Source organism: Phyllobates terribilis, unplaced genomic scaffold, assembly GCF_046119375.1.
Source record: "Phyllobates terribilis strain yellow unplaced genomic scaffold, ASM4611937v1 Scaffold_1__5_contigs__length_1240528914, whole genome shotgun sequence".
NCBI classification, from domain to species: domain Eukaryota; kingdom Metazoa; phylum Chordata; class Amphibia; order Anura; family Dendrobatidae; genus Phyllobates; species Phyllobates terribilis.
The window spans coordinates 180,409,027-180,426,396 of record NW_027362761.1 but is presented as its reverse complement, the minus strand read 5'-3'; the positions used below and the strand labels follow the sequence as shown (position 1 = coordinate 180,426,396).

The 17,370-nt window shown below is 45.2% G+C and overlaps 1 pseudogene; it reads right to left on the bottom strand.

Annotated features, from left to right (window-relative positions):
• LOC141252801 (cytochrome P450 1A1-like) overlaps positions 1-17,370 on the bottom strand; it is a 56,581-nt pseudogene that overhangs the window by 11,961 nt on the left and 27,250 nt on the right.

Below are 17,370 nucleotides of genomic sequence, written 5' to 3'. Positions count from 1 at the left end.
CCTTTAAGAACTTTAGTAATAAGATAGCACTTACTGGTCATGATTTACTTGGTACATGTTTATAAATACCGAAGTGTCTTTTGGAAGCCATTATCCGTTCAGGGTGGTATCCATAGTAGTACTGAACAACAAAAAAATGGTTGGGTAAACTTTAGCTTAAAACATATATGACTGGATTGTTACAATGATGACATCCAATAAAATATATTGATTGTGTTAAAAGGGTTGTCCTGTTTCAAAGATTAGGGTCACAGAAGCAAAAAATAAAAATCCCATAGGCTCAGGGATGCAAAAAAAAACCATGAGCTCTTAAACCCTTACCACATCCACACTTCCCTAGGGTCCAGAATTTATTCTTTTGGTCTTTATTGACTGACTGCAGCAGTGACTTCACATTGACATAGCTGCAGCTAATCATTGAGCTCAGTGGTCTTGCTGAAGTAAACAACACTAACCACTGAGCTCAGTCAATAGATGCAGCGCTGTTAATGTAACATCACTGCTGCAGCCAATCAGCAAAGATTGGAGCAGTGGCAAGAAGTGGTGCTGGACCCCAGGAAGACGAGTAAGAGCTCATTTTTTGTGTGTTCTTAAGCCAATGATAGAATAGTCTTTAAAATGGGACAACCTCTTTAAAATCAATGTATAAATGTACCTGTCCTTGACAAGAATCGATTTGCAGGATCTGCTCATAAGGCCACGTCAATAATATGCAGTCGTTGTATGGCAGTCCTGAGAACTGCCTTTTAACTGATGGCATCCTTGGCTCTTCTTTTGAGTATCCAGCCTAGCGCAACATCACATGTGCGTCACCGCTGGCTCCCGAGGCCAGCTAATCAAAAGAGGAGCTAGGGATGCCATCAGGTAAGAAGCGGTTGACTGGTTTCCCATCCAGCGGTCACAGACTACTGACATGGCTAATAGGCCAGGTCCCTTGAATCAATTTGCACCAACTCCACAAGAGATATGTTAAAGCTTTGAATGCTGGAATCTGCATTACTGCCATGGCCCAAAGACCCAAAATGGGTGGTTGAGAGGGAACTCCAATGCCAACCAAGACCCAGGAATCAGAGATAGCTGCCATCGTACTGGCCACCATATCACTAGTGAGAATTGAACCTGTGAAATAGGGAAACCGCACCAAAAGTAACAATTGATAAACAGTGATTTGCAGTGGCTGTGGAGTCAATAACATAAGGATTATGATCCTGCTTAGCATGTGGAGCTTTATAAGCTGTATAAGCTGTATGTCAATCAAAGCTGGAGGGGCAGCTTCTTCGGGGGAAGGAAAAATAGTACAACTCTCACATTAGCTAGGGGATGTGGTATTAAAAAAAATATGTAAATAACTAATTCATAGTCTACATTGTTGTAGCTCTAATCTGAACTTGGAATTTATGGAAACTGCATAGTGCTTTCACTTTATGATGACTGCTTTACATAAATATATATATATATATATATATATATATATATATATATATATATATATATATACACACACATACATACCAGTGTGGAATTGTGAATGGTACAAAAGATGAATGTCTTAGAACTTCATTGATAAATGCCTCAGTATAATACAAATCTTTTCTATCATCAAATCTAGGTGATCTGCTTGTTCCAATAATCTCATCTGAAGAGAAAAACAATTAAGTTCACACTTGTGTATTTTATAATTATTTATAAAGATAAATACATATAGTTTTATTTTTGTTGTGTAATTTCACATGCACATTTGGCTCTTCCTTTCCTGGGCCACCATTCTACTGATATACAGTACAGACCAAAAGTTTGGACACACCTTCTCATTTAAAGATTTTTCTGTATTTTCATGACTATGAAAATTGTACATTCACGCAGAAGGCATTAAAACTATGAATTAACACATGTGGAATTATATAGTTAACAAAAAAGTGTGAAACAACTGAAAATATGTCTTATATTCTAGGTTCTTCAAAGTAGCCACCTTTTGCTGTGATGACTGCTTTGCACACTTTTGGCATTCTCTTGATGAGCTTCAAGAGGTAGTCACCGGAAATGGTCTTCCAACAATCTAGAAGGAGTTCCCAGAGATGCTTAGCACTTGTTGGCCCTTTTGCCTTCACTCTGCGGTCCAGCTCACCCCAAACCATCTCGATTGGGTTCAGGTCTGGTGACTGTGGAGGCCAGGTCATCTGGCGTAGCACCCCATCACTCTTCTTCTTGGTCAAATAGCCCTTACACAGCCTGGAGGTGTGTTTGGGGTCATTATCCTGTTGAAAAATAAACGATGGTCCAACTAAGCGCAAACCGGATGGAATAGCATGCCCCTGCAAGATGCTGTGGTAGCCATGCTGGTTCAGTATGCCTTCAATTTTGAATAAATCCCCAATAGTGTCACCAGCAAAGCACCCCCACACCATCACACCTCCTCCTCCATGCTTCACGGTGGGAACAAGGCATGTAGAGTCCATCCATTCACCTTTTCTGCGTTGCACAAAGACACAGTGGTTGGAACCAAAGATCTCAAATTTGGAGTCATCAGACCAAAGCACAGATTTCCACTGGTCTAATGTCCCTTCCTTGTGCTGCTGCACAAAGTCTCCTCTAAACAGTTGTTGAAAGGATGTGTCTGCTGCTAGAACTCTGTGTGGCATTGACTTGGTCTCTAATCTGAGCTGCCGTTAAGCCTGCGATTTCTGAGGCTGATGACTCGGATAAACTTATCCTCAGAAGCAGAGGTGACTCTTAGTCTTCCTTTCCTGGGGCGGTCCTCATGTGAGCCAGTTTCTTTATAGCGCTTGATGGTTTTTGCAACTGCACTTGGGGACACTTTCAAAGTTTGCCCAATTTTTCGCACTGACTGACCTTCATTTCTTAAAGTAATGATGGCCACTTGTTTTTCTTTACTTAGCTGCTTTTTTCTTGCCATAATACAAATTCTAACAGTCTTTTCAGTAGGACTATCAGCTGTGTTTCCACCAGACTTCTGCACAACACAACTGATGGTCCCAACTTATAAGGCAAGAAATTCCACTTATTAAACCTGACAGGGCACACCTGTGAAGTGAAAACCATTTCCGGTGACTACCTCTTGAAGCTCATCAAGAGAATGCCAAGAATGTGCAAAGCAGTCATCAAAGCAAAAGGTGGCTACTTTGAAGAACCTAGAATATAAGACATATTTTCAGTTGTTTCACACTTTTTTGTTAACTATATAATTCCACATGTGTTAATTCATAGTTTTGATGCCTTCAGTGTGAATGTACAATTTTCATAGTCATGAAAATACAGAAAAATCTTTAAATGAGATGGTGTGTCCAAACTTTTGGTCTGTACTGTATGTAGTTCAAATCAGGAGAACTTAAGAGCATGGTTCTTAATAGAGATGAATGGATGTTTTGAAATTCAAATTTGCTGACTTCACCAAATTTTCCCCAAAAATTCAATTTGCAGTGAATACATTATCTCAAATCTGGAAAAATCCTGAAATACACATGGGGGAGAGGAGAGAAAATCACACTGACCCTAATGGTACGCTCACAATAGCATATAACACGGCTGAGTGCTATGCGATGTTTTGTCGGATAGTACTTGGCCCCATGTTATACTATGAGGCAGTGCAGATCTGCGATTTTTTTTCTCATGCCGATTCAGCATGAGAAAACAATCACAGCATGCTTTGAGTGCATCCAATAATTGGATCACATGCACCCATACAAGTCTATGGGTGCCTGTGAAACATCGGACTGCACTGCATGTCATTTGATTGCAGTCTGACATCCACGGAGAGAGACAATGGAGAAGTTGGAGAAATTAAGTTCTCCGTATCTGTGCTGCAATTTTCTCATGCGAGAGAATTGCAGCACAGTAAGCTGGCACTCGAATCAAACTCTGACCGCGTTTGAGCCAAGTGTCATTAGCTTAATCGATCCGATTCTCTTCAGAGAATCTACGGCAGTGTGAGCGAGCCCTAAGATCTTACACTCTATAGTGGAGAGAGAGAGAGTGGACCATGATGACCATAAAAGCTTACACTCTACAGGAGAAAGCAAGAGAGGACCCCATTAACCATAAGAGTTTACACTCTACAGCTAAGGTGACAGAACCCCGCTGATTAAGAACTTAGACTCAATAGGAGAGAGAGGGAGAGGATTCCGCTGACCATAACAGATTACACTCTACAGAAGAGAGGAGAATACATACACAAGGACCTGTTGAAGCACCAGTTTGTGAGAAATGGCTGTCGTCCTGTAAGCATTCCATTCCCCCCCTGCAAACCCTATGTTTTAATGTTCTAATAAAGAAGAAACATTTTAAAGGACAGTGAGTACAATTTTTCCTCTATTTTTTCATGTGAAGAGAGGAGTACCCCACTGATCAAAAGAGCTTACACTTCTCAGAAAAATGAGAAGACTCTGCTGATCATAAGAGCTTACCTTCTAAAGGAAAGAGCGAAAGAAAAGACTCTGATGGCCATAAGAGCTTGCACTCTACAGGAAAGAGAGATGACCCTTCTGACCAAAGGAGCTTACACTCTACAGAAGAGAGAGATGTACTCAGTGACTCTGGAGATGGAAAATGACTCTGCTGTACAAACTGTGCCCCACTGGGAATCGCTGATCTGTGATGGTCCAGGTACTGACTCCCCATATACAAGATGTGATAATCCGTAATATGTCATAGCTGCAAGGCATTATGGGGAGGCCAGCGTGATAATACACAATGATGTTTGTGACGAAATGGACCCCTTTTATATACAACATAGGATGGTTTCTTATTTATCCGGACAATTTGGTATTTTGGTGGCGAACTCATAATATGCCACTCATGGGTTAAGTTCTTACAATCTAGCTGGACACTATTTTGTATACCCATTGTTTCTAGAGTCTTGTTGATGTTGGTGATGTTAACCTAGGTAATGCAATTATCTCTCTTCTGTAAGGTCAGAGGAATTTAATCCTGTTAGAATGCCATTGTATTACCATGTGGATTGTTGACTCTATGTAAATTGCCTCAGCCACCATTGTTCTAATGTCATAACTTGCAAACCGAATGTCTCCTACTAGCATTCCATTGTAGGACTATATCAATCAGTATGTGGCTTTCCCTTGCCTGGACTGCAATACGACCAAAAATGGTTATATGGGACTTGAGATCCAGCCAATGAAAAGACAGTCTTATTCCACCAATCGTGAAGTCCTCGGTATCCTGCAATGAGGGCTGAGGGTATATCAGGAGGACTGTTCAGTTGACCAGGAGATTTTTGTCTACTGCCCTCAGTCTAGGGATGTCGGTCCCGACTGCAGGTGCACTAGCTTGAAGGCAGGCAGGATCTTAGGATCTTCGGATTCGAATGGGAGAACAACGACCGCCTAGAATGCAACCCAGGTTGGGACATTTCGGTCACCTGGTTACAGACTTTGCCGTGCTGTCTCAGTGCCAAACTCCGGCATTATTTCTTTCTGGGCAGGTGCCTGCCAAAAGAAGGGGACCACTGCTTTGTAGTAAATAGTCCTGGAAGATCTGAGATACGAAGGATCTAAAACCCTGGTGAGCCAGCGGAAGGGTGAGACTCTGTTGCCTATTACAATTTGTGCTGTGCTGGTTATGTGTTATATGCTGTTAGTTGTTGGGGATCCAATAAAGCCTTAATGTTGTGATTCCCTCACCCTGTGTTGTCTGAGTAGTGTTCCGCCCACGGTTGAGGAGTTCGGGCGTTCAGTTGGGGATGAGCTCTGGTCCACTTTGTCTTTCTAAAGGTGGCTTGGCCAGCGGACGAGAGCACCCACTGACCCCGTGTCTTTACAATTGGTGGCAGCGGTGGGACACTACTCAGCCTGGTTTACCCAGGAGAGCTGCAGGGGACTGGTGTTTGTGGACACCGTCCAGGGGCTCAACAACCAGGGAGGCATATAAGCATACCCAGCAAGCCTTAGGTGAGGCATTCAGGTTTCAGACACTGCCATTCCAACCCCACCAGCTCAGCCATGGGACAAGGGCCGGAGAGGAGATACGACCGCAGCAGTAAATGAATGCTACAGGATATGTGCCAGAGACGAAATGTTGAATACAGGAGCGCCGACACTCAGACGGCTTTGATCCAGAAATTGGTCCATTGGGAGATCCAGAATGAGGTGGAGGACGATGAGGACCCCGTCGACGTTGTACCTGAGGATGTCCACCATGTGTCTCATCCTGGGTCCCGTGACAATCTGGAAACCACCCAATCCCCAGCAGAACAAGCCAAGGAATGGTTGGCTGCCTTGGGGCCTGAAGCTTCAAGAGAAGAAAGGGCTGGTGTTTTACAAGCAGTGCTTGGAGCTCCAATTTCCTTACCACCAGCGCCCACCTCCACAATAGACCACCATCAAGGAATTCATCTTCGCTACAGTGACGTACCAGTGATGAATGAATCCAGCACAGAGATTGATGAACACTTGCAAAACTTTGAGGTGATGATTAGTATGCACAGGGTGCCCACAGCTGAGTGGCCCAGATACCTGTGGACAAGTTTGCCTGGTCGGGCCCAGGAGGCTGTCCAATCACTTGGGCCTTGTTTGGACTATGGAATTATTAAGGACAATCGGTTGACCCTTTTTGCCATAACCCCTGAGAGATATCGCACTAAGTTCCGGACTATGCCTCGCCAGGGTGTCTCCTACGTCGAATTTGTCAGTCAGCTCCGACGACACTGTAAACGCTGGCTCGATGGTCGGGCTACCCACTCTGCTGCTGCCCACTGGGACATGATAGTACTCGAACAGCTTATGGAAAAGATCGACCTGGAAATATGAGAATGGGTGGCGGACCGGAAGCCCGACACCCCCGAGCAAGCAGCCCGATTGGCTGACGAATTTACAGCCAACCGACCCAGCTGGAGACCCGATAGACCCACCGATCCCAGGAGGTTCCTCAACCATGGATCCCAGACTCCTGTGCTGGACTAACTCACTATTCCACAGAAGCCCCAACCGCGCAAAGGCTTACCAACAGGGCCCGTGATTTGCCTAACCCACGATGCTGTTATATGTGTAGGCGCCTTGGACACATGGCCAAAGAGAGCACCCACTGACCCCGTGTCTTTACAATGTTAGCCTGCTTTATGATGCTTCACTACTGTGGGAAATGGAGCCCGACAAGTTTTTTTTTTTCGAACTGCAAATCAAAGTGTTTGAATTAGTGTAAAACTGCAAATTTCAGGAAGCTACTTGAACTCGACCCATCGTGAATTCATCCACTCATCTCTAGTTCTCTGCTGCTTTTCAATCACTAAAAACTGAAGCCCTATGTACAGTACCAGCATGAAGCATTTCCATTTACAACTCGGCTAGAACAGAAATTTTTAATTCTACACTACATACTTTATACATATGCACATGTCCTAAGACATAATTTAAAATCCTAAATTAGAATGACAATTGTGCAGCTGCCTTACCAATTTCCTTCTGAATTTTTTCTTGCATTTCTGGAAACTTTAACAAATACAACATACACCACAGTAATGCAGAAGAGATTGTGTCAAAGCCTAAAATTAAAAATAACATTTTGGTCAAACATAGAAACAAATATTGTGTAGTTTTAATACAAACTGATGATGTCTAATAATTTATTTCAGAGTAGATGACTAATATCATCCAGGAATGCAGTAGTGGATATAAACCAAAGAAGCCCCTTCGGTAAAAAATAGACCTCTTTTTGTTCTCATGACTCATGACAGGTAGGTGAGAACCATGGTTCTCAAAAATCCCTCATTAGTGCACCAATCTTCCAGTTCTTGTAAAACATAAAGATTAATGATCATTGTCCCTTACATGTAATGTAAAGTATGGAAACAATAGGGAACACTATTATTGATAAAAGGAACAAGCAAACCAAATGTAAGACTGTACCTGCACCAAAGATGTCATTCACTGTAGATATAATCTGATCATTGCTTAATTTATAATTTTTATCAATGCTATTTCTGTCATTGCACAATTTTATGAGGGCATCTGTTATATCTCTGATGTTGTTCTAGGAAAAGTATAAAAACAAATGAATTAAATAAATACATTTTAGGAACAAAATAAGTGTCTGAAATGATATGAACTATATATCAGCTGTAAAACCACTGCTCAATCAGTAGTAAACACTTGAAAAATCTCCCAACATGAATACAATACACCAATTCTTCAGCCCATTCGGACATCACACTGTAGATGTGACTGGGTAGTTACCTTCAGAAATAGTGAATAAGTAACTGCTAAGGATTCGGAAGTCGTCTGTGTGCTGTCCTGCACTACAGGTCTCCCAGATACAGGGTATAAGTCATATGCACATCATCTGACAGCTGTTAATAAGCTTTAAACAGACTTTTTTCACTATTTAGCCTAGACGTTAAATATCATCTGCACCACTTGGTATGGTGCCACAATAGAAAGTCTGTAGGTTGTTGTACTTCCCAAAACACAGTCATTCAGTCAGTAAATTATGCATATAAAATAGCATTTTCCCTAATCTAACAGTAGGTTTTTGCTACCTAATCAGCATAATGTAGAGACAAAGACCATGTGTCACATACTAGGCTGCTGCTGTAGTTTTGATAAAGTCACTTTTATCAGCAGGAGATTATTACTTAGGGTCTAGTAAACCTGCTACCATTTAGTCCCCCATATTCATGATCTCTGTATAATCCGCCCACCAGCACGGATTGACAGCTGTCTGCCTATGCACAGTGTACACACAAAGCTGCTAATCAGTGATGTGAGTGGGGTGATGTAGTGCTCAGCATTCAGAGAGCTACAACAAGCAGTCCAGTAAGTGATACATCACTGGAATCAGGGTCTTTTTCTCTACATCATGCTGCTCTCAGATGGAATAACAGATTACAGATTCCCTTTAAGGTTTTTTTTTTTTTTGGTGCACAGTTTTTAAAAAGTGACATTAGGAAATGTTACCATATTTGTGGTCATTCTTGAATTCGCTCCTCATAGACCGATTATTAACTGAAACATTATATCAGCATTTACCAATAACAAAGTAATAGGACTCCAAATAGGTCTTGTAAAAAAGTAGCTTCATTTGGTCAAAATGAAAAAGAGACTTCTACAGCAACTTCCTTTGGCCACTTTTTTTTCTGTCGACCGGTTGTCAACAAAAACAATGGATACATATCCATTTTATATCCCAATCACAGATCAAACTCATCTATTCAAGTGAATGCGTCCCTCAGAAAAAAATGGTAACCGAGTAAATTCACTTTTTACGAGAGTAAGAGAAGCTTGGAGATGTTTTTCTTTTTGCATACAAGAAAAACGGATGCACATGGATAGTAAAAATAGACATATGAATTAAGTAAAGATGAAAATTAGATGAGTCGCATCCAAAAAAAGCAATGTCTGAATGGGGTCTAAGAATGAAAGTTTGAAATGCGTAAGCATTTACCTGAAAACTTCATTGTTTTGAGTCATGTGTCTTTTCTCAATGCTTAAAAATAGAAAAATAAAGTATAAAGTTCTTTTATTTGCTCAAATTGTTCTACATTTGGCATATCTTTAGGAGAACATTAAAAGCTTATGAGATTAATGAAAATTACATATCACTTTTAAATAAAACAAAATCACTACTTTTAGTTCCTTACCTCATCATGAGATCCATAGTGGTCCTGCACAGATTTAGCTATAAAATTATTAAATGACTTTGTGAATTTTTTCAATTCATTTAAACTTGTTGATGGTAAAAACCTGAATACTGGAATAAAGTCTGCCAAAAGTCCTGCTCCTGACACTTTTTGAACATCATTGTTCACCTCAATGATGTGGAGAAAATCTTTGTCATTATGGTTATACCTCTTACCAAAGCATAGAGCACATACCACATTAGCAACAGTCAAAATTACTAAGGGGAATGGGTTAAAGCTACCATGGACTTTAGACATTTCTTGCATTGTGTCAACTAAGTCTGATGCTTCAGCACAAACATATTCTTCAAGACGGCAGGAGCAATTCATGGAATCAGCATCTGATTTGGACAGTGATCTCAAAGCGTTTCTCATAATCTTCTTATGGATTTTCCAGGTTTCACCATACTTTTCTGAAAATGTCATACTTTTTCCATTAGCCAGTAATGAAAAAGAATACATGTTGGGTCTGTTAGCAAAATGTTCTCCTTGTTTACCAAGAACTTTTTTTACTGTCTCAGAACCACTGACAACCACAACTGGCATCATGCCTAATTTAATCAAGAAAACATCTCCATATATTTTCCTCATTTCTGTAAGAGATATATGGGCTTGGCCTCCAATCTGAAAAAAGTTTCCAAAAATAGGCAATGCCCACGGACCTGGCAGTGACATTTTCTGTTTTCTATTCAATGTCAATATAAGTAAAAGAGTGGAGACAATGAGAAGAGCAACCATTTCAAATGAAAGCAGGTCTTCCAGTAAATAATTGGCAACTGCAAAGAAATAAAGAAAATAGTAGAAAAGTTGACTTTCATAAATAAAATAATGTTGTTCCTGTAAAATAATAAAAGGAGTCATGTATCAAGCAATCAATGACAAATTTTAACACATCCATGTAAATGATAGGTATATTTCATACTAACGTATTAACTTTGCTACAGAAGTCCCATTGACTTAGTGGATGCACACCTGCATTGACTTAAGAGATGCACACCTGTGCGACAGAGTGGGAAACACCGGCTCTGACTGGTGGTAACCATAGCGAAGTCACCACCAGTCACAGCCGCTGGGTATCGCGGCTCCCAAACTGTCTCACAGGACAGCGTGTGAGTCAGCAGATGTGACCGGTAGTGAAAAGGTTACTGCCGGTCAGGCGTCGGCTGATGGCTACTACTCTCATCATCATACAGTGCCTTGTGAAAGTATTTGGCCCCCTTGAACTTTTCTACCTTTTGCCACATTTCTGGCTTCAAACATAAAGATATAAAATTCTAATTTTTTGGGGAAGAATCAAGAACAAGTGGGACACAATCGTGAAGTGGAACGAAATTCTTGGATATTTTACACTTTTTTTAACAAATTAAAAACTGAAAAATGGGGCGTGCAATATTATTTGGCCCCTTTACTTTCAGTGCAGCAAACTCACTCCAGAAGTTCAGTGAGGATCTCTGAATGATCCAATGTTGTCCTAAATGACTGGTAATGATTAGTGTTGAGCGAGCACTAAAATGCTCGGGTGCTCGAAGCTCGGGCCGAGCTCGCCGTGATACTCGGGTGCTCGACCCGAGCAACGAGCCCAATGTTAGTCTATGGGAGACTCGAGCATTTTTGCGGTAGCACCCCCGGCAGTCTTTTAAAAGCCTAACAAGTGCCCAAAACGATAGTGACAGTGCTCAAATGACATGGGGACAGCATGGGGATCGCCCAGGAAGCATTTCTAACCCCCAGGTCACTGCTGTCAACAACGTGGTCAGAGGTATTAAGCCACTTTTACAGGCTCACAATAAAACGTTCAAAAACGAAAGTGAAACTTTTTTCCTGTGAAATATGGTAAGGAACATTGTTTCCAGACTTGTGTATAAGTTAAAATAAATGACCAAAAACAAAAATACTCCTCCACACCTTCGGCTATGTTCACAAGTAGCATTTTTTATGCGTTTTTGCACTTTTGTATTGCTTTCAACTATGACAAATGCATTCACCGTGAAATGTCATTTTAACATTTTACAACCTTATCTGGCCATGTGCTGTGTGAGACATGCATAAAGTGCTGAAAAGAGAAGGGAACAGCATGGGGAAGACCCCAGGAAGCATCTCTGACTCCCAGGTCACTGTCTAAAAGTGTGCCCATCATAAGTGATCCTTACCGCATCAGAAGATACAGACTTGCAACTATCCCCATGCAAGTTCTCGTCCCAGGGCAGTGTTCAATTGTACCTCCCCCATTCCTTGCAATACAAGCTCAAGTATGCAGCCTGCCACACACCCACCCCCAGCCTGCAATACCATACTGCTTGCTTGCTTGAACTTGAAATTGGGCCTTTTAGGCATGTGGAGGCGGAATCTGGCCACCACGTCATGGCTGTGTTGGCGGCCTGGAATCCATACTCAGTCCCCAGCCGCCCGGCGGCCGGGTGTCCATACTCGGTCCCCAGCCGCCCCACGGCCGGGTGTCCACACACGGTCCCCAGCCGCCTGGGGGCAGCCGGGGGGTCCATAAACGATCCCCAGCCGCCCCTATTTTTCCTTGGAACATCCCCCCACACACTTTTCTTAGCCCGGCCTGCTTTAAGCAGCATTGGACGAGCCCACCAGAGAACCAGACTCCTCCGGTGGGCCCTGACTTCTCCATCGGTGGAGTTGAGAGTGCCAAGGTGAGGAGCATGATGATGATGACAGAAGTTAGCATCTGCTATGTTTCCTTTTAATGCAAGTGTAAGTGTGCAGCCTGCCACCCACCCACCCCCAGACTGCAATGCCATACTGCTAGCTTGCACTTGAAATGGGGCCTTTTAGTTTGGAGGAGGCCAAAGCTGGCCACTACCTCATGGCTGCTTCGGCAGCGAGGTATCCATACTCAGTCCCCAGCCGCCCATATTTGTCCTGGTGTGCCTTATACATAAGATTAAGCGCATATACCAAAACATTACCTGTGCCCTCCCCAGTGCATTTAGTGGGAAGGAGAGCCTATTCCACTGTAGTGTGTGCATGCCAAACCCCTGTTCATGGTAAATGCGAAGATGCCTCCCACCTTGCACCTGTCATTGCAGACTTGCAACTATCCCCATTCAAGTCTTTGTCCCAGGGCAGTGTTCAATTGTACCTCTCCCATTCCTTGCAATGCAAGCGCAAGTATGCAGCCTGCCACCCACTCACCCCCAGGCTGCAATACCATACTGCTTGCTTGCTTGCACTTTAAATTGGGCCTTTTAGGCATGTGGAGGCGGAATCTGGCCACCACGCCATGGCTGTGTCGGCGGCCTGGTATCCATACTCAGTCCCCAGCCGCCTGGTGGCCGGGTGTCCCCGCTTGCTCCCCAGCCTCCAGGGGGTGGCCGGGTGTCCATACTCGGTCCCCAGCCACCCCTATTTGTCCCGGCAACCTTTCCCACACTTTTCTTAGCCTGGCCTGCTTTAGGGCAGCATTGGCCGAGCCCACCGGACTATCAGACTCCTCCGGTGGGCCCTGGCTTCTCCATCAGGGGAGTTGAGAGTGCCAAGGTAAGGAGCATGATGAGGATGATAGAAGTTAGCATCTGCTTTGTTTTGTTGTAATGCAAGCGCATGTATGTAGTAGCGGCTAGGCCTGAGGTGGTCAGCGTTTTGGCGCATATCCTACCTCCTCCGAGGATTGCTGGATGTTTTCCTGCTACTATCCAAGTTTTATGACTCCCGTTAAAACAAAGCTTCAGGTGATAAATGATGGATGAGGTAGTGGCAAAGGAGAAAGAGCAGGAGGAACAGGGACCATTCACATCAATATCAGGCCAGTCAACCAGATATGTCTTGTAGGATATGTTTCTGTAACAAAAGGAGCGGTTCGGCTACACAGTTATAGGGCATACAGTGAGTGCAATGCCTGCCAAAAATTTCGAGCCACTCCAATGCCCCTTGGAAATGACATGGAGGTCAGAGGGCGTTAACTAAACCTTTTTTTCCATTTATAGCAACTGGGTCTCCCGTGCACTGTTGGCCTAAGCAGTGAATGGAAGGCTTTCCAAAAATTATGAGGAACTGCAATGCCCCTTACAGGAGCCATGTGTGGAACCCAGGGGTCTGGTCACCACAGTAATAGAGATATTACTTCGGAGAGCAAGTGGGAGGTTTCCTGGTCAGGATCCCTTAAACATGCAACATCCTCCTGCCCCAATTCTGGGAGGGGAGAATTCTGCCCTTATAAACTGTATCTGGGGCGGGGTTGAGTGAGTCAGAGAACAGTCAGAGTCAGAGTGAGAGCAAGGGAAAGTAACAGCAAGGAGCTCTGTAGGAGCTAGGAGCTAAAGACCAGGGGCTGGAAGCTGAGCAGAGCTCGCCCTGGCAGAAGACAATAGGAACCGGACACGGGAGTCCGAAGCTGTGAGGACTTATATATCCAGCAGCAGAAACCAGCTGGCAGGGGATTTCAGGTCCTCTGGCCATAGAAGCCCGGAGGCTCAGTCACAAGCAAGGGACCAGCACCGCCGTCGTGGAGCGGAGGCTAACAGAAGGCCCCAAGTCACAAGCCATACGGGTGAGCACTACACGGTACACTCAGGGACGTGGGCTACTTCTACCCGCTTACAGCAAGGTAGCCAGGAAGAGTGCAGAGAGACGGGGAGGCCTACAACTCCACCTGGCCAGGGGAACTCCTGCTTGCTCACAGACTGACCAGGCCTCTTATGCTAGCCAGTACTCCCGGGAGGGTCTACCTTATAATCATCAGTAAAGACCCTGAACTGCACTGCAAAGACTCTAAGTCATTCCTGCTGCGCTCGTGCACCATCACCCCCATCATCCACACTCACTGCCCTGAGGCTATACTCCTCCCGAGGGGAGTTATCCCATTCTATGCTGCGCACACAACTCCAGCCTCAGCGGTCTGCCTCGCAGCGGTGGTACTCCCTGACCGCAATCCACGGGTGGCGCAGTTGGACAATTAACCTCAAAACCTAAGAAAGACTGCCACTGGTTTGACCAGCCTGAGCCACGGGACCGGGTCACCGCCACGGAGACTACAGACCCCAGAGACCCGGCACCGGGTATCCCACACACGTGTACACACGGTCCAGGGGGTGCGTCACATGCAGTACAGCATATTACAAACATAAGTCCCATTATTGGGGAGGGGGTGTCCCATGGTATTTGCTTATGCTTTCCAAGCAAAAGCTGCCAAAAATTAGGATGGAGCAACTTGCAATGCCCCTTACAAGAGCCATGCAGTACAGCATATTACAAACATAAGTCCCATTATTGGGGAGTGGGTGTCCCATAGTATTTGCTTATGCTTTCCCAGCAAAAGCTGACAAAAATTAGGACGGAGCAACTTGCAATGTCCCTTACAAGAGCCATGCAGTACAGCATATTACAAACATAAGTCCCATTATTGGGGAGTGGGTGTCCCATAGTATTGGCTTATGCTTTCCAAGCAAAAGCTGCCAAAAATTAGGACGGAGCAACTTGCAATGCACCTTACAAGAGCCATGCAGTACAGCGTATTACAAATAGTGTTGAGCCACCCCCGTAGTGTTCGAGTTCGGTTCGGTTCGTCGAACACCCGTGTGTTCGCCGAACTGTTCGTCGAACTGTTCATCGAACACCTTCGAACACCGTTAAAACCAATGGCAGGCAAACAAAAACACATAGAAACACAAAGAAAACACCTTCAAAGGTGTCCAAAAGCTGACAAACTGCTCAGAAGACACAACTAACACATGGAAAAGTGACAAGTACATATAGTCATGCGAAAAGAAAAGAGGTGGAGGAGTAAAAGGAGGGGGAGACACAGATATAGGCATGTCATGCCCTTCTAAAATCCAAAACGTGAGAAGCCGACACGTTCAGTCCGCTCCTGCCCGTGCCACCTCCGTGTCGCCGGGTTTGTGCCAGAGCCACGGTGAACCCTGACGGCCAGCCCCCCTCTCCCAATACTGGTGCCTGTCCGCTGGTGGGTCGAGCGAGCCCCCCTGTGGTGGAGGCAGCTCTAAGCTTTTTAATTTAAATTGTCTCTCTAATTTGAATGAATACACTTTAAATCCATTTACAAGGATCTATTGGAGGGCAAGTCTCATGCCAGCAGCCGCGTAATTCCAGCTCCAGTAGCGTCCACTAAAGCTGCTGCAGTTAAAAAGCTTTTATAAGGATCGAGCTCGGCTGTCCACCGCAAGGCATCCTACTGCCAGTCCCAGCCCCTATGCCTTGGGGTGCCTTCTGATGCTCTTCACTGAGTATCCCGTGGTCCCGAAGCATTTCCTTTGAAAAAATTAAGTGTCCAAACTACAGGTGGTGTAGCTTGCTTAACAGCCAGGATAATCCGCTGACTAGCAGACACTGCTACTAGGCACAAAGTATTTCCTGGGCTAGATGCAGTTAAACATTTGTAATTAGATACTCTCGTTGGATGCTGAGAAAGCATTCCATAGAGTCTCCTGGCACACCATATATGATTCTCTTAAAAAGCTTGGGGTAGGGGTCTAGGGGACCCTTTTATAGCCAAAATCACGGCCCTGTATCACAATACGTCACCTAGGCTGAAGATAAATGGAACTGTAGCACCCTGAGGGCTCGGTTGCTACAGAGGTATTGCACCTCACCCAGAGGTGTGATATCTCACTCTCAGGTAAGGATGGAGTGTGGATCAGGACCCGACACCTGCATGCATTACACCACATTGCCGTGGGGCAGGGCGACCAATATGCCTCTGAGATGGGCACGACAGTCCATGTCCCTGGCTGGAGTGGGGGGAGGGAACACTGAGGAAGGGGAACCCTGTAGTGCAGGAGCAGGGAGGAAGCAGTTCCTGGGTGCATTGAGAAGGGAGTATAAAAGGTGGGCACCATCTTATTTCAGTGCAGAGAAGTCTGAGCAGAAGTGGCAGGGAGCAGGGGCTCTGCATGAGCTCTGCTCCGGAGGCGGGCCTAGTAACAGAGGCCCAGGCCTGGAAGAGGGAGAAGGAAGGAAGAGGAGCGGAGAAGGCTCCAGGAACGAGGAATGAAGGGATCTCAGGGGTGCGGATGGGCGAGTCGCCACCGCACGCCCGAATCCACCTGCGTGGAGGGGTCAGGCCAAAGGGGGAGACCGGTCCCCGAAACTAGTGGAGGCAGGAAACGACCCTCAGCTAGAAACCGGAGGCTGTGACATTTTATGTGGCGCAGCCCCTCGCTACACCCGCTAGGAAGGCACCACATAGGGTCAGGGAAACTGGCGCCAAGTTTACCAAGAGGAGGCCCGAGGCAGCCGGACAGAAGGGTTGGTAAGAAAGGCCAGACAAAGGACATACAAAGGGGGTCCTGTGAAGCGCTCCAAAGTTATCTGGGAGTTGTCTGAGCCCCTCACCTGGTGAGCACAGTACGACGTGGGCAGCCGTTACCTGCAGACGTGGTCTGGATAATAAGAACTGTGAGTAAATGCCCTGGACTGCATCACTGACTCCGTGTCGTTACTGCTGCTGCCCTGCACCATCACCCCCATCCTCCGCATACACTGCCCTGAGGCTATACTCCTCCCGTGGGGAGTTATGCTACGCTCTGCTGCACCCACAACACCAGCCTCAGCGGTCTGCCCTGCAGCGGCGGTTCACTCTGACCGCAATCCACGGGTGGCGTAGTCGGACATTTAAACATCAAAACCACATAAATAGTTCCGCCACTGGTTTGACCACCCTGAGCCACGGAACCGGGTCGCCGCCAAGAAGACTACAACCACCAGCATCCACCAAAAAGGGTCCGGCTCCGGGTGTCCCAAGGCCC